This window comes from Rhamphochromis longiceps, linkage group LG5 (genome assembly GCF_057381845.1).
Source record: "Rhamphochromis longiceps isolate RC_006_pf linkage group LG5, R_longiceps_female_GT1.1, whole genome shotgun sequence".
NCBI lineage: Eukaryota > Metazoa > Chordata > Actinopteri > Cichliformes > Cichlidae > Rhamphochromis > Rhamphochromis longiceps.
This window is the reverse complement of record NC_140561.1, coordinates 8,916,347-8,938,252: the sequence shown is the minus strand read 5'-3', so window position 1 is coordinate 8,938,252 and position 21,906 is coordinate 8,916,347. Positions and strand designations below refer to the sequence as shown.

Below are 21,906 nucleotides of genomic sequence, written 5' to 3'. Positions count from 1 at the left end.
TTTACTTAATAAAAAAGGTAGTTTAGTTAACTAGAAAAGGAAGAAAAGATCACAGAAACTAAAACCTTGATATGCTCTTTATGCTATTCCTGTGTATTAGTGACACTGACCTGTTAGCATACTTGGTACTTTGTTAATGGTCCTATAATATTTATAATATTTATGTTTTATTTTCTGTCTTATGTGAAGCACTTTGGTATATTTGGTTTTTAAAGGTGCTCTATAAATAAAGTTGTATTGTATTGTAAAAAGGCTTAATGAATTTTAATTGTGGTGCAGCTAAATTATTTACTTAAATGAATAATTGTGTCCCATAAGTTATCAAAATATAATTTTTTGCTTTTGTTGTTATTATTTTTCATCAATTCTCACTAGGTAGGTTTGTACTAATATACATTATTGTTAATAACAGTATTAATTGCATATTGGAGATCGTTATCTTCTCTTACATATAGTGAACATACTGGTGTCAGTATCAGCAGTTTCAATTCTACACGCTATCATTTCTGTAGTCTATAAAATCAATCTTTTCTCTTTTATGTACAATAGCAGCATATTTGTGTTTAACTACATGCTTACAGTAAATAATTTCACAGACCAGTGCCAAGCTAATTTACCATATGTCTGTAAGTATTTTCCACTCACAGCTTTCTCGTGTGTTCAAGTATATGACAAGAAAAACGCTTCTACAATAAAAAATGCACAGTACTGGTCACAAGAGGGCATGTCACCCTATAAAACAAGCAAGTTGCTAATGACTTTTTCAAGAACTAATTTTCTGCTTTGTGGCACAGCCCATAAAACAAGGTTATTCTGCACCATCAAGGGATGAATAGAGATTTAACTGTCTTTTCTGTTTATTGTCTCACAGCAACATTTACACGTTGCTTATGCCACAAATTGAAGAGAGAGTCTCTGGTGACTTTGTCACTTCTGTCTCATGCTTTTTTTTTTCTTTTTTTTTTCACATCCATTAAGAGCAAGGCCAAAAGTGCTGATCCATTTTGCATTTTACCACAAGTACTCATACCACATAACAGGAATCTGTGTGTCCTATTGTTTTGCCTCCTCAGTTTTGCATGTACGCATGTTGTGTATATTAAACAGTCAAAACACAAGGCTGTAGACTCAGAAATCAACTTGACAGTAATGCTGAAATTAGCTTTAAAATGCTGAGCCCTCACTATAATAGAAGCCAACCCGTGCACTCTAATTCTCCCACCTGCTAGCACTCCCATAACTCTGATGCAAACCCCTGGGGTTGGAGACATGATGACTCGGGTCTACCAGATGACAGCTTGATTTTAATATATGTGGAAGTTTTGTCAACATGTATGCCAGGGTTTCACAAATCACACAACCGTGTGTTACTATGCTAATACATATGCCTGCGTGTAGACTAGTCAATTAGCACCAAGTCCACTGACAAAGCATCATAAAAAAGACAAAGAGGCTCCACTGATCTTGTAATTCTGCAAAATGCAATTGAGAAGAGCTTGCCACAAGGGTGTTTACAGCTTTCAGTCAAACTATTCGCTTACTGACGAATGACTGCGGCGCTATGACTTAATTATGACTGCACAGGAAATACTGTCCATCCCTAGTAATGACCCCTATGGCCATCGATAAAAAGGCCTGATAAACGCAGACTTCCTGAGCACGGATGGATAAATATGCCCTGAGTAATGAGACCCAGGCCGCCGAGGATGACAGCTCTGCTCTATATCATGTGCTGCTCTGTGGTTCTTGGGTGCCAGAGGAGGGAGGGGAGACATGGAGGGAGGTGTCTTTGAAACCTCTGTGTCAGTTCTCTCATTCACAGCTAGCTCTCACACACAATAGTTGTGTTCTCTGAGAGAAAATAACCTGAGATATCAGAGAGCCGGTAAAGAGAAATTCCATTTTCAGTCATCTGGTTCCATCTACGTGACTCTAGGCTGTCAAGTGAAAAGCAATTTCATCAATCTTAAGAATACAGCATAGTGGGATGAATCATTAGAGTGCGAGTCACAGTGTTCTTAAACATGCAAAGGAAAAAATAAAATTACAATATTTGTTTCACATGAAGTCAATCATTCAGTACTGAAAAATAAGTGATTAATCCAATATTAGATTTTTGTTCTGAAGCTAACGGGCGTTTGATAACCTGGGCGTTTACATCGTGGGAGGAAAAAGTCCATTCATTATTGAGTAAACAAACGTGGCTTGGTTCAGAGGCTTTGCTGTCCTTTAGAGAGAAGACAGATCTTACAGAAGGGAAAAAAGCCGTCATTAGCAGGCTCGGCTAAGAGCTCAATCCAATACTGCCACAATGCCTCTTTTCTCCCAGCAAGGAAACAGTGTAAGACATTTTCTTAATAGCTCTTCTGCTTCGTGGCGCTCGCCGAAAAGGTGGAATAGGAGATGATGTGAAGCAAATATCCAGGGTAAGGTTCAAATCTGTGATGCTTTCAGGGCACAGTAGGAGGTGAGTTTTTAGTCTGCTGACCAACCAGAGTGTGAGTGGGTTTCATTCACTGCTTATTGACTTCAGCATGCTGGGAGATTTCTCTGGTTAAAACTGCATTTCTTTTCAACCACCAAATCAGCTCACGCTTTTCCTTACAGTACCAATTACCACTGTTCCAGCACATGAATTGATTTTTTTAAAGAAGTATTTTCTTAAATCCCTCTTATTATAATTAAGGATTATAACAGGATATGAGAAATGGTGACTCAACAGCTGAATTAACTGTATCAGGTAATATAGACAGGTCAGAGTCTTCTCTCGGATAGACACAAGCTGCTTAAACGCGTGTATGCATTTTTTAATATCTATACATATATTAAAAAGTCTATGTATTCCATTGTTTGCCACCTAGTGGTGTCACACACGGAGCCCTAAACTAAACATTTACATTTTTTTCTTGTCATTTTCAATACCATGTTGCTCCAATTAACATTGCATAATTTAAGTGTTTTCATATTTACAGACGCCAACATAACAAAAGCATAAAAACAGTAATTCTATAATTAAGACAGTCTTTTGCCAGTACAATTAACCCTGGGATACCGCACAGAGTGGCTCAGTCTTAATCAGTTATCTCTCGTAATCTGATTAAAGCAGCTTCGTGCATTCTCAGATGGTATTATTGATGTCAAATATACGGTTATGAGAAAAGTTTTTTCACAGGACTCTATGATTACTGCTTCCAGAGGACTTTAAGAATTAGGGTTCATGAAAGAAGGCAATCAAATGCACTGATCATCAACATGAAGTCATTCAGGTATGTGTTAGCACAATGTGACGATTCCTTTACTTCCTTTACTAAGTTATAAAGGGCCAAAATTCCTCGAAAATGATGTGCGAGACTCATAAAGTTGTACAGAAAACAACAGATTTAGGTTAATCCTGCTAACGGTGGATCTACAAACCACTGAATCATTCTAAAATTCAAATGAGCAAATATTTAAATAGTTCAGTCTAATCATTCGTTCAACACTTAAGTGTTAAAGAATAAGCACAGGAAATACAGTCCTATCGATGCAACTGTACTAACGAAGCATGAAAGGTAAATGGATCCTGGAGTGAAGGTCACGTTGGCCTCCCATGGGAAAACCATCATAGATCTGTGCACTGTTAAACACTTTAAGGATTACAAAATGCTGCACACATAGCGATTGTTAATATTGTATTGATTCATCAATATTTTTCCGTGTTGCAGGCTTCCAACTTAGTGCAGCAGATAACTGTGAAAATCTGTCAAAAGTGTGTACGAGCAGCAGAATTTGTGTTTGTCCCTCTGGAGCCATTTATGTGAAAAGTTCCATCAGCAATTGGAATTTTCTGTTTCTTTTTTCTATATGTTTTTGACCACGAGGAAGTCAAATTTATATCTTAAAGACTTCTTCAAAGCCTTCATCATTGTGTTTAATGATGTATGATCACCAAAAGGACTCTGGCAACGAGTCAGCTCCTTTAACTCCATTAGTTTTGCCACTGCTCCAATAACTAGCTGTGGTGAAAGCTTCTCCTGGGAAAACACACAGATTAGTTTGGCAGGTTTGGTTATGCCAATAGGAAATAATTGTAATTGTGCAACCTCTGAAGTGATTTACTGGAAGATTTGTGTTCAGATTCAGGTTAATTCAAACGCACGGTTTGATGAGTTTCTTAATGTTCCCTTTCTCATTTCCCAAATTGCTCTCCTTGCACTTTCGTTTTGCCCTCCCACTGGAGGCGAGGGAGAGGCACGAGGAAGAGTCGAGGCAAAAGATATTTAAACATCCTCGCATTTTACAATTATGTCAATTAAATATGACATTTGTCCCAGTCGCATCATAATTTGTTTCGTTTTAAACCAACTACTGCTGTGTTTTTGACACCAGATAATACAGAAATTGTTGTATTGTTGTTTTTTCCATATTTAGAGACACTTAATTCAATTCAGAACACAGCACAGTGCGGCAATATCAGCCTTTTTTTTTAAATTACACACGCAGTAATAGGGAAGGAGTTTAATCATCTCAAATAAGTGAAACAACATGTAAACAAAAAGTTATTTAATGTGTCATCTCCCCACCATGGTTTATGTATTCCAGCTGTGTCTCTTTTATATATTGCAGGTGATTAAAACTCCAACAAGCTCTCTCCTCTGTCTGCTGACCTTCAGATGCATTTTAGGAACCACACGATTGCTCAGTGCAGCATACCGGGTCACAGGCAGGATGCAGGACTCTAGGAGGCACAATTTAGAAAATTGGGATTATCCCTTGGTCAACACACTGGTTAACACTGTTGCCTCAGAGCACGATGATCCTGAGTTCAACCCCATCATTTGGCCTTTCTTTGTGCCGTTTGCACGGGTTCTCTCTAGGAACTCTGGTTTCTTCCCAAAGCTTCCCTCCCCCCCGATAAGGATAAGAGGATGGACAGAGAAAAGGCCTTGTGTGATTCTTGTTGAAATATTCAGACCAAAATATCCTAGTAACATGTGGCACCCAATCATAATTAAAGATGGAATGAATATCTATTCCTTGTTTACTAAATCAAAGTTAGTTGAGTCACATTGACTCTATGTTTTGTGTTGTGTTTCATTGCTGGTGATCAAACATCTTCTCTGCCAGGAGACTCCCCCTTTAATGCAGCCACCACTGGACCTTCTAACAGAACTTTAAATCCTATTAGGAAACAATTGTAATTCCAGAGATTTAGAATTGTGGGCAGAGAGCCTCACTGGCCTGTAGCCATGTGATTCAATAAATGGTCACACATTTTATCACTTTTGTGGAAACTAAGATATTTCTAGAATATAACAGCTGTTATGAATTGCCCTGAAACATGCGGAGCTACCCACTGTGGTGAGCCTTTGTGAATGAGGGAGCAGCCGAAAGTAGCTTCTTTTATTTATGACATCCAGATCCTGAGTGAAATGTTTCAAAAAGGACTGATTCCAGTGAAAGTGTATTCATATTGCCGATCTCTTGCCCCAGTCCTTGTTTGTCCAATAATTTGTTTTAAGACCAACAAAATAAAACACCTTTTTCCAACAGTTTAACTGCACTCAGTGTCTTGTGCTGGCTAGCAAATGTCGGCATGCTTAAACCCATGATGGGTGGATGAAGATGGGTGATTGACCTCTGTAATGAGCTCATTATGCACCAGGGAAGCTGGAGGGCAGAAAATAACCAACTTTTCTGGACGAGTGGTGAGAACCGCAAGTGCAGTGAGCCATTTTTCCCTAGTGGTCGCAAAGAAACAGCAATGAACCTATTCCACACATATACGTTTTGGAAATATATGTGTCTGACAAAGTCTTAAATACAAAAAAGAGGGTGGTAGGCATGAGCAACATCTTTCTGATCATGATACAAAGAGATAATGTTTTTTGTTTTTTAATTTGTTTTTTGTCTTTGTTGCAGTGCCCTGCAGAGTCCTGGGATGTCGTGCATTGCTTTCATTTTTTGTACATTTGCAAATCTTCTCGGATAAATGCACAATCTTTAAAACCCCAAACTGTTAGCAGAATGTGATGTGGCACTATGTGGTGCCTAAAAACCCAGGGAGCCATAAATATATTTATTACGGGCCTAGTAAATGAGGAAGGAGAAATCGTTATAAATGCGCTTTCCTTGGGGAATAAATTATGGCACAGTGAGACAACGTCCCTACAAAGTCACACCTCTGAAATAAGCATGGAGCTGCCAGATGAGGTTTGTGTGGTTTTTTATTGCTTTTTTTTTTTTTTAGCTCATGTGCATTTGTAATTTTGTGCATGGACTGTGTTGTGATGCATTTTGGGACCAGTTTAAACAACAACTTCTCTTGTATTATTTCTGTGCTGAGGGATGGTCAGAGCTTCACTCTGAACCACATTTAAGGCAGAAATGATGCGGTGTGGGACGACCTGTCAAGATGCTGGGTATCATCCTTTAAAGCTTTTGACACATCTTAAGCTAAACCTCAGTGAGACTTTCCTTCAGCAACACTTAGATATCCTGCTGATACACTGCACTTCTTTAGCTCTGACAGGCTGTGTGATTATGTAAATGTCTGTGGTTCAGTTGGCACACACTGCACACTGTAAAACCCAATAAGTTAATTTTACTCAAAACGTTTGGTGAAACTGATTACATAAAATATTTTAAGTAACTAAAACTTAAAAATAAAAGTTAAATAAACACACTTTATTTATTAGCGTTAGATAAATATTTTTAAGTACCATTGATAAATGTTTTTATGTTATATCCACATTTTTGGTTTAGTACTCTCTACTTGATATTTTGAGTTTCAAGTACAAATCTAGCTCAAGTAACTTTAAGGAATTAATTTTTAGTTTCAAAATGTTAACCATTTTAAGCTAATACAACTCAAAAATTTTAAATACAAATGCTTGTAATATCCAAATCTACTGTGTTTTGAATTTGATATTTAAAAAAAAAGTGCCCAAAATAATTACACTTGTAAAAACATAAGACAGAAAATATAAATTCAAGTTACAAATCTATTGAGTTACTTTGACACATAGCCTTTCTAACAAAAAGCCCAAAGACATAAATCCACCACATTTTATAGGGAATAATGTCAGAAATTTTGGCACAAGGTTACAATATTAGAAATAAAGAATTTCACAACATGTTTTAAGAGTATTCAAATTTGATTAACACATGAGTATGGCCTTTTTATTAAAAAACAAACAAAAGGAAAATAAAATCCTGCATTATTAGGTGGGAAAACCGAATGAAAGTAATAGTATAGTATAGTGCAGCTAATACACTGAAATATAATTGGTAACCTTTTTAATATGCCAATACTGCGGTTATGCAAAATGCACATTTGTAGAGTGCAATCACAGTCTCAACAACAAAGCAATAAAACTTTAAATAGAAAAATACTTCTTTAGAGACATAAACAAAGTGTTATAAACCTCCTTAGCGCCTTATGTCAGTTATGAGTAGTTCAGGAGGAACGTTCCTTAAGTGACATTCAAGATCCCACCTAAAAGCCAGAAATGTAGTGAGATTGTCCTTCATTTTCTCTATAGATTTACAGTTATCTGACTAAAAACACAATCAAAATCAACTAAAACACAAGTGATGATGGGGGAAAAAAATTAATAAATAAAATAAAATCACCCCTTTTACTTTGGATGTGGCTTTTAGATAATGAAGTATGAAACAGAGTCTGCAAAGATTTCTTTATTCTATTCTCTCTTTTTATAAAAAACTTATCCAGACTTGGAAACATGATAAACTGAATTACTTGCTTTAACAGGCACTTGAGGGCTGTGTAGGAATCCTGGACATTATTCTGCTGCCAAAAGATCATTTTTAAGACTCAGCACTTTGGGCTTCAACTTCCCACCCTCCAGACCCATCAAAACTTTCTGAATAAAGTCAAAAATGTTGGCCAAACATTTTGGGTAGCTTAGGTGCAGGATGTCGGTCAGTCCAAATATTACTAGAAATGCATCAGCCAGGGTGGTGAAAACAATGATCATGTTACCCTCGACCAAAACTGCAGTCTTCTCAGGGCAGAAGAATGTTGCATCGCTGGAATTGGCTCTGATCAGGAGGAGTCCAAGTGGCACTTCACTAATATCTGGTCTATCAGAATGCATCATCTACAGAAAACAAAATTACTACATGTTAGTGCATTCCTATTTCTCTTAGTTTCATCTATACAAGTCACATTTCTGGATTATTACTAGCTCAGAAATCAATTGTTTGAACAACAAAAAAGCCACAAAACACCAAAGATTTGAGAAAACAAACTGACAAAAATAGTACTTTTAGTAAAGCAAAGTCATACCTCTTCGTAGCAATAACAACAGAAAGTCAATAGGAGTTATATATTTTTTTCATTTGTACAGTGATGTATGGTTGGGCTAGGAACATTATGGAAGGTCTACACACATTAAAAACATGTAGTGTTTCCATTATGTGACATGGACACTGTTGTAGACAGATCCAAGCATGGAGATGCTTCTCAAACTCTCAAAGTGTCATAATGTTTTGAGAAATCTAAACAAGGATGCTACTAAGATATTGTTCACAACTTTGTCCAAAACTTACATCCCATGTTTTGATGAAGGTAGAGGTGTCTTCGTACAAATAGGCAGAGAGGGCATGAAGCACACCAGCACTTTGGGCATGGATATCAGCTTGTTCCTACATCACGAGAAAATTTTTATTTTAAATTATTGGCTAACCTAGTCAAGAATGGTAATTAAAATTGAAAAATTGATCAAATTAATTAAAGCTCAAAAAACAAGACAAAAACCCACTAACCTGGAGATTATAGCTTCTGAAGAGCTGAGACAGGACATCAGACACGTTCCCTGTGCAAACAGCTTTCTTTCTGAATAAGCTCTGGAGCCGGGGAGCATGTTGGTCCAACAGCATAAAAGTGGTTCTTCAGGTGGAGGTTTGTAATCCTGTGGAATTCTGCACAGATCTGAACACACAGGATACATTTGTGTTTACAAGTTTCAATTAGTCTATAAATCTTTGCAAAATACATCAAAATCCTTACACTCCAAAGGCATAATTTGTTCAGACAGGCCAGATAACAGGAGTTGACATAAAATACATCTTGTTAGATCCATCTATATACATTCTTACCTGGGACTGGGATTTCAGAGTAGGCCAGCAATCCAGGATCTGACCTACTGGTAGGTCATCATTGATGATCTCTTTGCATTGCAAGGCCAAAGTTGTGTGCATCAGCTTTGTAATCAGGATTCTTTTCACTTTTCTCGACTTCATCTACAATCTGTAGTCTTAGCTGGTCAAGGTAAACAGCATCTTCACCCCTGAAAATTTACTTCTGCCCTGGCATGGACATAACAGTAAAACACAGAAGACAAGACAGACTACACAGAGAACAGAAAAGACACATAACCAAGGAGACACAGATGAAACATAACCAGCCCAGAACTCAACTAAACCTTAACTAATAATAACAACAATACAAGAACTTCACCTCATTTCAATATAACATAAAGCAAAAATACAAAATAAACTCAAAATGCTGTGTCACAGACCCAGCCCCTGACAGAAAAAAAACAAACTAAGTCTTTCACTAATGAACACTGGGCATCAGAATAAAATAAAACGAAAAAATAACTGTTTGGTAAATATATTATTGATGGATTCACCCTTAAGCTAACCTAAAATAGACCAGGCACAACAATTTTACAGTTCAGAAGATTCTACATTTCAACTTAGTATACATAACTATTTGCAATGTAAACCAAGTTCTACCGCGTAATTATGTAATGATTAATCACTGCTTTTGTAAGTATGTCCTGTGCCTACAATTTTGCTGCCCCAGTTTTAATATGTACAACTCCAGAGAACTAAACGTAAGTTTCAAGTTCCACCAGTTAGCAAATGGGCTAGCCAATATCAATATCCATGTATGTGCCAAGTGTGAAGCAGCGCAGCAGTGCATATTGATTCAACAATTTAACCACAAGGCAGTTTATAATCTGCAAATCCAGAAATGCCTTCTAAAGACTTCTTTTAAAATAGTAAGAGATTAGAAAAGTTATTAACACATTATTAGTCCCAGCCTCTGCTCGGACTAATGTGTTATACTAAATATGAGCTTATTAGCATAATTCATGCAAAACACTTTGGGGCCAAGCCGACATGGATAAAACGACGCATGCATGTAATTCTTAAATGCCTGCTAGAGTTGTACATTTATGACGATAAAAACCCATATTACAACGGAGAACTATAGTTTCAGAAAAAATAAAACTTACCACAAAAGCGCTCCTGAAGATGCTGCAAAGGCGGTAAATGCAGCTAGCCAAGTGCAGAGCGTTAGCTGTTCCAGTTCAAAAGTCCGTAACATACCATAGCACGCCCTTCTTTATCCAGCGTCAAAGGCAATGCCGCAAAAAACCCTTGACAAATGTTTTTATTTCTGTTCGGATATTAACGTTCCACAAGTTTCTTTCGGAGTAATGAGCGGGCATTCGCACTCGAAGCGAGGAATCCAAGATGGTTGCCAGCACTTCATAAAGAAACAGGTGGCGCACGTAGGTACGTACGTACGTAGGCACGTAAGTGACGTCAGTGTTAAAACTCAAATTATTTGAGGGAAATGCCAGAAACTAATCAATATATTCAAGTACTGATAACTTGAAAAAACAAACTTGTTCAAACTACTCAAAAAAATAAAGGTGTATGAACTTATAACAGGTTTTTAAGTAGTTGGAACTCATTTCATTTATCAAACTATTACTATTCGGTCTTACAGTGCACCTTTGTGACACTCTGTGTGTGTATAGAATAGAAATAGTGAATACCACCAGATTTACAGGTGTACATAGAACCAGTTTATTGATTAAGATGGGGAATGCAGAAGGGGTTATGGAACCACTTGACCTCGTACTCCCTGCACTGGTTATCAATATCAGTGGCAAATATTGATCATTTTAAGGCAATTCAGCTTAATTGAAGAAAGCTTTTTTTTTCCTTTTTCCTGTGAATTGTCAGAGGAAAACATAAATGATGGGGGAGGAATTTCTTGAGGGGGAGTAATAACTGATTGGCAGGGGGAATGTGTGAAAAAACTGCACTTCCTGCATGTTCTTCAATCACTGTAATGGGATCAGTGGGTGGTTTAAAGTTATTACTTTGCAGATTTATTGTACCTGTGGCACCTAAGATTGAGGTTATATCAGCCTCTATATACTTTGTACAGTCATAATATATATATATATATATATATATATATATATATATATATATATATATATATATATATATATAAACACCCAGCACGCCCCTGCGGGCGGTTTATCCTTCAAGCTCGGGTCCTCTACCAGAGGCCTGGGCGCTTGAGGGTCCTGCGCAGTATCTTAGCTGTTCCCAGGACTGCGCTCTTCTGGACAGAGATCTCCGATGTTGTTCCTGGGATCTGCTGGAGCCACTCGCCTAGCTTGGGAGTCACCGCACCTAGTGCTCCGATTACCACGGGGACCACCGTTACCTTCACCCTCCACATCCTCTCGAGCTCTTCTCTGAGCCCTTGGTATTTCTCCAGCTTCTCGTGTTCCTTCTTCCTGATATTGCTGTCATTCGGAACCGCTACATCGATCACTACGGCCATCTTCTTCTGTTTGTCTACCACCACTATGTCCGGTTGGTTAGCCACCACCATTTTGTCCGTCTGTATCTGGAAGTCCCACAGGATCTTAGCTCGGTCATTCTCCACCACCCTTGGGGGCATCTCCCATTTTTACCTCGGGACTTCCAGGTTATACTCGGCACAGATGTTCCTGTACACTATGCCGGCCACTTGGTTATGGCGTTCCATGTATGCCTTGCCTGCTAGCATCTTGCACCCCGCTGTTATGTGCTGGATTGTCTCTGGGGCATCTTTACATATATATATATATATATATATATATATATATATATATATATATATATATATATATATATATGTATATGTGACAGCAACATCATGAAGAAGAAACACGAGAAGCTGGAGAAGTGCCAAGGACTCAGAGAAGCGCTCAAAAGTATGTGGAAGGTAAAGGTAACAGTGGTCCCAGTGGTAATCCCAAGCTAGCTATATATAGAGATATATAGATATACATATATATGACAGACACTGTGTGTGTGTGTGCGTGTGCGTGTGTGTGTGTGTGTGTGTGTGTGTGTGTGTGTGTGTGTGTGTGTGTGTGTGTGTGTGTGTGTGTGTGTGTGTGAAGGGAATGGGTTCCCAGTAGTTAATTTCTCTGGAACTGCTGGTCTGCTTGCCTATTGATCCTGCTTATCAGTTCCACTTGCACTTCAGTCAGCTGACTTCAGTTCATGTGCTGGAGGAGGAAATTAGTGGCACAGTCTGCAGCATGGATATTGATAATTTTTTATTCTTATTCATGTGCAAATTGCATTCATGACAGAAACAACTGCATATGCTGCTAACACAACTGTAGCTCTTTGCAAGCATCTGCACAGACAGCATGCTAACGCCAACCTAAACAAGGATACAGACAGATTTTAATGCTCAGCAAATGCAAACCCAGCCCTGAAGCCACACTCTGATCTTCAACAGGTAACAAACAGCTGAGCAGTCAGGCTGCAGCCTCTGTCTCTACCTGTTAATGTTTTTAAAGTAGCTTTGCTTTGTGTTGTCAGCTTATTTTTTATAAATAAATACAAAGAGAAAAATCATATGTGCGTCCTCATTAGGATAGGGACTTGTGTTTATGTGGAATTGTAGCCTATAGGTAGCTTGGTAGCACAGTGTTTCACATTGATATTTCACAGCAAGAAGGTCCACAAAAGAAGATGGCCACAAATGACCATGTGCTAGGTGAATGCCTCAGGCAGCAAACACCTGAAAACAAAGAGCACTAAGAAGACAGACCCCTGTCCATGTCACCATGTCCACAGGCAGATAGAAGCTATGGCTGATATCTGCCCTACCAATGGCTGGACAAAGCTGGACTGACAGACTGCACATAGGCACTGGTCATGGCTGCACAGGAGCAAGCTCTAAGCACAAGATCAGCAGAGCCATAGCAGGCAAAATGCCCCTCAGAAAGCCCAACACATAAAAACAAGGAGCAAGATGCCAGCAGGCGGTCATACATGGAATGCCATAGCAATGCCCTAAGTGCTCCGATTACCACAGAGACCACTGTTGCCTTCACCTTCCACACCCTCTGGAGCACCTCTTTCATCCCTTCGTAATTCTTGAGCTGCTCGGGTTCCCTCTTCTGTCAAGGTCTGAGTGAACGGCTGAGGTGGAGTCCTGGCCATCTCCACTCACTTGTCCGTCAGCTACCTATGGTGGTGACCAGGCCTCAAGCTCCTTGTGTACTCTCGGACTCGATTGTGTACTTCCCTCATTTCCTTTGCCAACACCTCTGTCACGGTCCCCGTGTCTCTCTGGTTGGCCCACGCTGGCTACAGGTTTTGTTGTTGTTAGTTTTAGTTTTTTGTCTCTCCTCCTCCTCTCTGCCTGGGTGGAGCTCATTACGGGCTCTCACTCTTGGCCCACGCACCCCTGTGGATGGTGTCCACCTGCGGCTGATCTGGCTGATTTCCCCAGCTGCTATTTAAGGCAGTGGCACAGAGCAGCTCACCGCTGGAACGTCGAACCACCTGGATTCTGGACCGAATCACCGGACCTGTCCAAGTGGGGCAGTGTGTGGAGTGTTGGAGCGAGTGCGGCTGAAGAGGAGTGCGTGTGTGCGGAGGAGCGGTGGCGGTGACTGAGTGGAAGAGGAAGCGTGTGTGTGGATTCCCCCCCCCTTCTCTCCCTGGAGCCCTGGACCCCCTCCCAACTCACTGTACATATATTTTGCACTAAGGTGATCCCTATTGTAAATAAATCCCCTTTTGTTTCCTTGAAAGAACTGTCTGCGCGTGGGTCCGTTCAGTAGCCATGACAACCTCTCACCATGTCACCATTCAACTTTGTGAGTCGTGTGTGTTTGTGTCCATATCTAATGTATCATCAAATGCATGAATTTGTGTAGGTCTGCCACTAAAAGCAGTTGTGTTCAAGCATAGTTCTTGAGATCACAGTGAAAACTGTTGGGTCTGTGCATGGTAGTGAAATTCTAACAATTTGATTTAAGTTTAAGAAAATGTGTTTTTAAAGTTTATTAACATAAATAAATGGAACCAAAACAAACAACACTTTCAAACTATCAAACCAATTCAAAACATCAAAATGAAAAAATTAGCTGCTATTAAGACTTTGCACGTCTCATCTCCATCCAAGATCTGATTATTTTCAGGATGCTGTCCAAAGTCAATGTTGTCAGCCCTCACTTTTCTCTGTTCCTTAGCAATTTCACTTTGAACCCCACTGTGCAGGCTGTGAAATTCCTGCCACAGAAGCCACAGTATGTTGAAAAGAACCTGAAGTCAAAAATTGAAGAGTTGAAAGAAGTTTTGTTGTCGCTGGTATTGCGTGGCTCCTTTAGGTTGAAAGTTCCAAGTCATCTCCGAGTTCTCTAAAATCTCATGCCGTACCTTCACTATGCAGCAATAACTGCTGCAATATCAAGGCCAAAAATGAGACGTGCGTTGGTAGCAATAAAGTGCCTATTGTGAATGTTAGTAAATCTGTTTGTGCGCTTGATTTAAATATTCCCCTCCTATATTTCCCTATATTGAGAAAATACATTAATACCCCATTAGTTATTATTATTATTATCTCTTTTCCAGCGGGCAACAAGCTTTCCTCTCACTGAAGCCAGCAGTTATTCAAATGACCACTCAATAGAGTCAAGGTATACAGAAGAGCATCTCTGACTGCACCAGCAAAAACTACACTGATTGCCACTCATGTCAGCTAAGAACAAGAAACTGGAGCTACAATTCACATAAGCTCATCAAAGAATAGTGCGCTGTGTGTTCAGGGATGCTCTTCTGGATACTTTCGTTGGCTTCCTATCAAGTCTAGGCAGTCTGGCCTGACCTCTGGCATCAGCACACTTTCACCCAGATAACTGCTGTTCACTGGATATTTTCTCCTTTTCAGAACAGTCTCTGCAAACCCCAGAGATGTTTGTGCAAGAAATTCCCAGTAGATAAGCAGTTTCTGAAATACTCAGAGTTTGAATTTCAGCAGGTTTTCTTGAACATGTATAAATACCTAAATCGTTGTCCGGCTGTGTTTCAACTAATGAACAGCAAGTGTTCCTAATAAAGTGAACATTTCACAAGAAATTGTCCTAAAACTCTTACTAGTGATAGATGCTGAAGATTTGTGTGTAAAAGATCATGACTATAGTTCAGATTAAAGTCCATAATAGAGCATGATAGTATAATACATAATAATAATAATATGCTACATGGGTTATGAAGTCTTGGCTTCATTTTTGTGATTGATAAGACAGAATCAGGAAGCAAATGAGGTGGAATATGTTATCATTTCTTTCGTCATCAAGTCTGTGTTTCTGCTCTTTCAGACTAAAACACCATCCCGGATAGAATCTAAGCAGGCTCAGTAGTCTGGCCTCCCATAAAAGCAGTCAAATGCACATGTTTCAAGACAAAATTGTTTTAGTGTTGATCAGTGTGTTAGTGTTAGTCTAGCCTGAGTGACTCTAGACTGTGGGAAGATGTAATAATATGTTCTGGGTTTTTATTTTAAATATATAATGCAAAAAGCAATAAATCTCCATTTTCAGGTGTATGTGGGAATGTATTTATTGAATTATTGTATTTATTGAATGTTGCAACATGGATGAGTAATGTCACTGCATGGTCATACACATGAACACTAATGTAACCTTTAACCTGAAAAAACGTCAATAAAGTCTGAAAAGATCACTTCTTTCACGCCATTACACCATTAGCTCTGTGCCATTGTTTTCCCTCAACCCTGCAGACTCAAATGACATCACTTGCAGCAAATGTAGGATTTAATGAGACCACCACACACGAACACACACCAAAAAATAACATTTATGAACATTTAGACAATACTTTAAAGAAAGTTACAAAAACTTCGTGGTTTACTGCTTCTAACAAATATTACACGGGCTGTTTGCCAGAGTATAACAAGCGATTAACAAACATCCCTTTTTGATGTATTTAGCCAGACTCCTTAGACATCCCAGCAGGAGGAAGAGAGCGGGAGAAGGTGAGGAAAAAAGTAGTAGTAGTAAGGGGAGGAGGAGGAAGAGGACGGTCGGTGTCTGTTCCACTTGAATGGCCGAAGCAGTGAAGAGGCTGGTCGGTAGGGGAGACAGACAAGACAGCGCTCTCTCTCTCCCTCTCTGTCTCTCTCTCTTTCCTCTTCCTTCTCTGGCTTTCCACTCCGCCGCGTGTGCGTGCGTCCCGCTCCGCTCCGCTCCAGCACGGTTCGAGTACAGGCAGGGAGGGAGGGGAGACTTGACGCATCGGAGTGAGCGAGCAGCACACAGAGGCTTTCCACTTTCCAATATGCAACCCGCGAGACGCCACACCGTCAGCTACTCGTGCTACTGACACTCAGAGACACAGGGAGACAGAGAGAGAGGGGCAGGGAGGCAGGGATGGAGACACAGTAGTGCCGCACAGACGAGAAGAGCGCAGTGATAACACAAAAGAAGGGAGCAGCGTCTTTTGCGCACAACTCAGACGGGGAGGCTATCTATTTTTGGCCGGGAGCGTCGCCGAGACTTGACAGTGATGTGTGTACGCACAGTTTTGTTTAGTGACAAAATACGGATTAATCTGCGGCCGTGAATTATTGGAGATATCACTTCTGCGAGGAAAGGTAAGTGTGCGGTTAATAAGAGTGGGAGCAGTTGTAGTAGTAGTACAAGTAGTAGTGTGTTCTTTTTTACTTGGTTACTTCAGCATTTGTCAAGTTAAACCTCCAGCAGCCCAGCTGCGGAGCTCCCGAGCTGTGAGTGGGAGCTCAGAAACAAACAGATCCCGCTCCGCATCCCAACTTTTCCCAGATTACATTAAAGCCCTGACGCTGTGTTACGGGATGCGGCGGGGCGGGATTGCCTTCTCTGAATTTCACCCTCTGCTGATCTCATTTGCCTGTCTACTTTGTTGTGGGACTATCATGGTGGAAGTGAAAGTAATCTGCGCGCGTGTGTGTGTGAGCGTCTCTCTGATCGGTGCAGATGTTTAGTAATCCTCCAGTGTTGACCCGCCCTTCAATAATCCCTGCGGATTTGGGGCTGATTACGCCGCCGCCTCCGTTGCCGTTGCTGCTGCTGACCACCTACGGAGGCCCCCAGGAATCCGTCTAAGTCCTGTACACAGCGAAATTAAGGAAAAGGAGACGTTTTCTTAGAATCACCTTTGAATACCACAGGTATTTTAGGGGGCGGGAACACCCACTTTAATTTACGCACCTTTTGAGGATTTCCACTGAAGTGACCAGGAACAAAGATGTTTTCATTCTAGTCCCTGTCATGTGGTCACTTTGTTGTCTCATCATGTAGTGAATCAGCCTTTATGTCACTGTATCTCTAATGGTTTCAATCAGTGCATCTGCCAGTCACTACATAAGCTGTATGTGGGCAGCCTGTGCAGGGCCTGGAGTCTACAATGGCCAGTAAATGCCATATAAACCCTGTTTAATATGTTTAATAGATGTGGACATCTGTGCGTTTTCAGCACATCTGACATGCCAAACCGAAACTGCTCTTCCAAATGATAACTGAACTGGATTCTGTTAGTTTTCCATCCTCAGAAAAAGAACCTGAAATTAATGCAGGCACCAGGAGGAGGAAATGTGTCAATATAATGTTAACACCAGGCAGGGCAAGACAATGTGCTGCACACGAGCATCAATCCGCTGGCGTGCCTACCTACATTGTTCATTCAGCATTAGGTTTTTATGTCTGACTGAGCAGCTCCAGTGACTCTCTGTGTGTAATCTGTTGCACAGGCTTGTCATCCACCTTGACAAGCGCTGAACTTATTCTAAAGGTCAGCAGCGAGAAAAAGGAGAAATACTTCTCTTTCAAAAGGGTTGAGGACTGGGGATTATTCCTCAGCTCAGTCTTATTTCTTGAACAGCATTGCACGGTATCGCCTCGGAACCTCAAAACGGAGAACAGAGACCCTCCTGAGAATCCAAGCATAAATATTTAAGAGTGTTAAAAAAGATTGTGCGTGTAATTTAACTACCAAATGGCCTAAAACTTTTCATACAAAGACGCATAATTATACAGAGGCAAACTGAAGCACAATTAGCAGCCCGTTGGCTTCAGCTCATGACACACAAACGTTAATGATAATTGCTGCGCTTGACTGATATTTCCCTGCCTGCCTGATGCGGCCAAGGCGGTCCAGATGCAGGCCCGCACTGAAAAAAGAAAAAACAGCACTTTAATGGTTGGCGGCGGCATGAAAACCAACAAGCCTGTCAGAACTGCCAAGGCGCAGAAGTGACATTAAAAATACCCCGGGATAGGTGCATTTAGAGGCCTGGCATAAAAATTTCATTGCATGGTTTCCTCGGGAAAGTATCGCAGAAATGTGTCATCAAGGTCATTTTTATTTCATGCCTCTTCGGGAAAGCTAGCCGAAGGAACGGAACCGAAGATAAAGAGAATGCGTGAGTCTGAATGTGTGCAGATATGTCACAGGACATCCTGAAAGTACAAACATTACAGCTGTAGTCTCTGTGAGAGGCAGAAGCTGGGTGGGAGTTGGTGAGGCTGCGCATAATGAGACTTGTTGCTCGCTCCTACAGTTTGCTGTGTAATCTGCAGTGACGTATGGCTGTTAATGACCGTGAAGTTCTGCAGATGTATTTTCCAAGCCACTTCTTCTCCTGGCCACGGGATGCTTGCCTTCCTTTATGTTTCGAGGTGTTTGATGGGCTAAAACACAGAGAAGAGGGAGTTAGTTGTACTGTTATTATAGTTTTTTTTAAGTTCTTCTTAGTTTTTGTTTCATTTTGAATTTTTGTTGTTAATTATTTGTCATTTCAGTTAATTTCCAGAGTTGGTTTGCTCGTTTCTGATTAGTTTTTATAGTTTTAGTTTAGTTTGTACAAGTTAAGTAAGTAAGTATTGATTATTATTACTTATTATTTAATTTATGGCAAATGTCAGAGGCAAAAGTTGGAAAATCAGTACAGATATTAAAACATTAACAGAACCTTTTTTAAGCAGTTGATTTACAAGTGCAATAAAAACATCCATCAAACCCTCATCAGGCAGTTTTTGATAACTAATTTAACTCAATTAACAAATACCAAGGCTTCAGATATTTTCTTTATTATTTTATTTTAGCCTGTTTTCCAAGTTAATTTTTTCTCCAAGGTCCAGTTTTTATTTTTTATTTTGGTTCACTAAAATAAATCTAGTTTTACTATTTAGTTTAGCTTTAACTATGACAACTAATGGTAATTATTACCATATATATGTAAAAATGCAGAAAATTCTCAGGTTTCCACGTCTCCAGTGTGGAGAGTATACACTTTCATTTATTGCAAAGTCAGTTTAATTTGTTTGTATGTTTTTGTTTGTATTGCAGGTGTTGAATCATTTTTTTTGAAGTAATATGAAAACAGACAAAAGGAAGGAAAAAAAACCGTCGCATTTTCAGGCTGAATCGGATATTTTTAGTTGTTTTGTTCTCCCAACAATCCAACGTGAAAATATAATCAATTTACTGAATATAAGAAAAGAAATCTAAGAAGTCGGAAATTCTGAATGATACAATTTTTTTTTGCAATGAGAAAAATTTGCTTCTGTTTCACTTCTTTCTTACATTTCATAGAGTAGATTTTAATATATTTCCTAATTGTCAGCTGAAGCTGTAAACCTTACGGGGTCCTGACGTTTCCATATTGAGAATCACGGCTGTTTAGTATCTGCCGTTTGATCTCTCTTGTCCCTTTTTATAAGCTTTCTAATACACGCTGTAATATTTGTCATAGCTATTTGCACCCACCCCGCTGATCACACGTATGCTCAGTAACAAACAGTAAATAAAAACACGCCTGGTGTCAGTTGTTTAGCATGGCTGCTTTTCAGCTTCACTCTGCTGGATTTTCAAAGCAAACAGCACCGTGAGATTTTTTTCCACAGCACCATAATGGATGAGGAAGCTGCAGGCCCCTGATACTACTTTACCAGAGTGTGGTGCGGTTTTATGTATGCCATGCATTACTTGTTTGGAATAATAGAGTTGTTTGACAAAGGTGCTGCGAGTGTTGGGGAAAAATAATAATAAAAAATCTCGCCTGCCAAGCAGCATCCTGGAAAATTACATGTTTATTCCTCAGCCAAACTCTTAAAAAGGTACGATAGTTGTGATTAGGCTGTATTCCAGGAATGTCAGCGCACCATCGGGCAGATACTGAAAAGATGAATTCTGTTTTCAGTGTATGAAAGTGAAAGCGCTTTATGGAGTCAGCACAGAATGAAAGGGAAAGCGATGCAAGGACCTCACAGTGAGGCTAGCATACAGTTTTGTGCATTTTGTTCTCGCTGTTTGGAACAGCTGCTGAAAAATACAATTACTGCCAAAACAAAAAGGCACCTCAAAAGCAGCGTCTCCAAATGAGTTGCCTTCAGTTTGATGTTTTCCTGCACACCATAAGCTGGTTTCATTGAAACAAATCTTTCATCTGCGTGGACTTACATATAAAATCATCCATCTGCTGCTGATAAAAAATTGTTGCATAATTTAGCCAAAGCAAGTTCATGAATAAGTCTGATTTACACAACAAAATACGTCCCCTTTGTACAACTGCGCGCACACTTCTGTGCATTGTCAGGACTAAGTACAATTGAGTATATAGCAGAGCTCTTCATTAACGTTAGGCATCCCGTCTCTGTGTTCACTTTCATTTTACAAAATCTTGAAAGAAGGCTAAGTGACACAGCTTATGCTCCAGCTCTATTTATTCGGTCTCATTGGTTCTGTAAAATGCCCTATTTGTAATCCAATCATATTAGAATAATTTCCCTGGTTTGGCTATGCTTTATGATGATCTGTCACTTCAAGGCCTCCGGTTTCAAGGCACCGCACTCCTCTGGGGTGACTCTTCACAGACTGTCTGCGCCAGCAATGTTTCCTAGTTCAAACATTGTTGCGCACTGCCTCTCCTTGGGAATGGCTTTAATTGAGTGCTTAATAAGAGCAACGCCACACAGCAACCAACTTCGGTGGGGGGGTGGGGGAGATCTGAGCGCTGGGAATGTTGCATTATTAAACATACTTATATAAGGCCCGCAAACATTTCCTTTCCAAGTATTCTTGGGATGAGGCCAGATTTGCGATTCTTCTTGATGCTACACCTCGTTTGAACGTGCGTGTGCTTTTCAGTAAAGAGCCGCACAAGCACATTCTCAGAGGTAATATTGTGCTCCTCTGGGTGTGGCTGTTGTGTGAGAGACAGCGGTGCTCGCTGATTTAGTATAAGCGCTTGATAAGAACTGTGCTCCCCACGGGGTGTTGTTATTTTGTTTGAATCGACATTAAAGGATTGAATAGAGCGGCTGGTACGACTCAAAAGAATGCAACAAATATACCCGAAACAATGTGTCCCTTTTTATCGATCGATTGATTTTTTTTCACAGCTTTGTGGACAGAAACACACTGACAGAAAACAAGTGGCATATCTTAAACTGCAGGACTTACATGTAGCGTTTTTGTAAACATTCTCATATATTTTTTTAACATCCCTTTAAAATTTATGCAAGGAAACCTGGTCTCTTAGCTCAATCTCTCCCCTGTGAAAAAGTGCATTTTCATGTGTTATTATACCACGGTTTGAGTTACACAAGATCTTTCAAATAGCAGTTATACACAGTAACATAAATTCATATAATTTACATAAAATGCCATATAAGACAAATAAGCCATTAGAATTGTTTATAATCTCCATTATAAACCATCACACTCTGCAACATCTCAGCATCTCTTGATTAAATCAAAAGAATAACAGCTTTTTGAGATAAAAATGGGATA

At 39.8% G+C, this 21,906-nt stretch overlaps 1 protein-coding gene and 2 long non-coding RNA genes across 4 annotated transcripts in view; 1 reads left to right on the top strand and 2 right to left on the bottom strand.

Moving 5' to 3' along the window:
* The window catches only part of LOC146669182 (uncharacterized), a 448,771-nt gene that overhangs the window by 58,693 nt on the left and 368,172 nt on the right, over positions 1–21,906 (bottom strand). The gene's annotated exons all lie outside the window — the stretch shown is intronic.
* LOC146669187 (uncharacterized) lies at positions 7,955–10,362 on the bottom strand. Its single transcript, XR_014911849.1, has 5 exons — positions 10,251–10,362; positions 9,103–9,353; positions 8,770–8,935; positions 8,554–8,649; positions 7,955–8,102 (listed from the first exon to the last, which is right to left on the bottom strand). It is a non-coding gene; the product is annotated as an uncharacterized LOC146669187 (long non-coding RNA).
* LOC146669186 (contactin-4-like) overlaps positions 16,204–21,906 on the top strand; it is a 214,211-nt gene continuing 208,508 nt past the window's right edge. Inside the window, exon 1 of one of the 2 annotated variants that reach the window (XM_085405641.1) lies at positions 16,204–16,729. The gene's annotated coding sequence lies outside the window, so the exon portion shown is untranslated. The remainder of the gene's footprint in view (positions 16,730–21,906) is intronic. The other variant, XM_085405639.1, reaches the window with a different exon arrangement.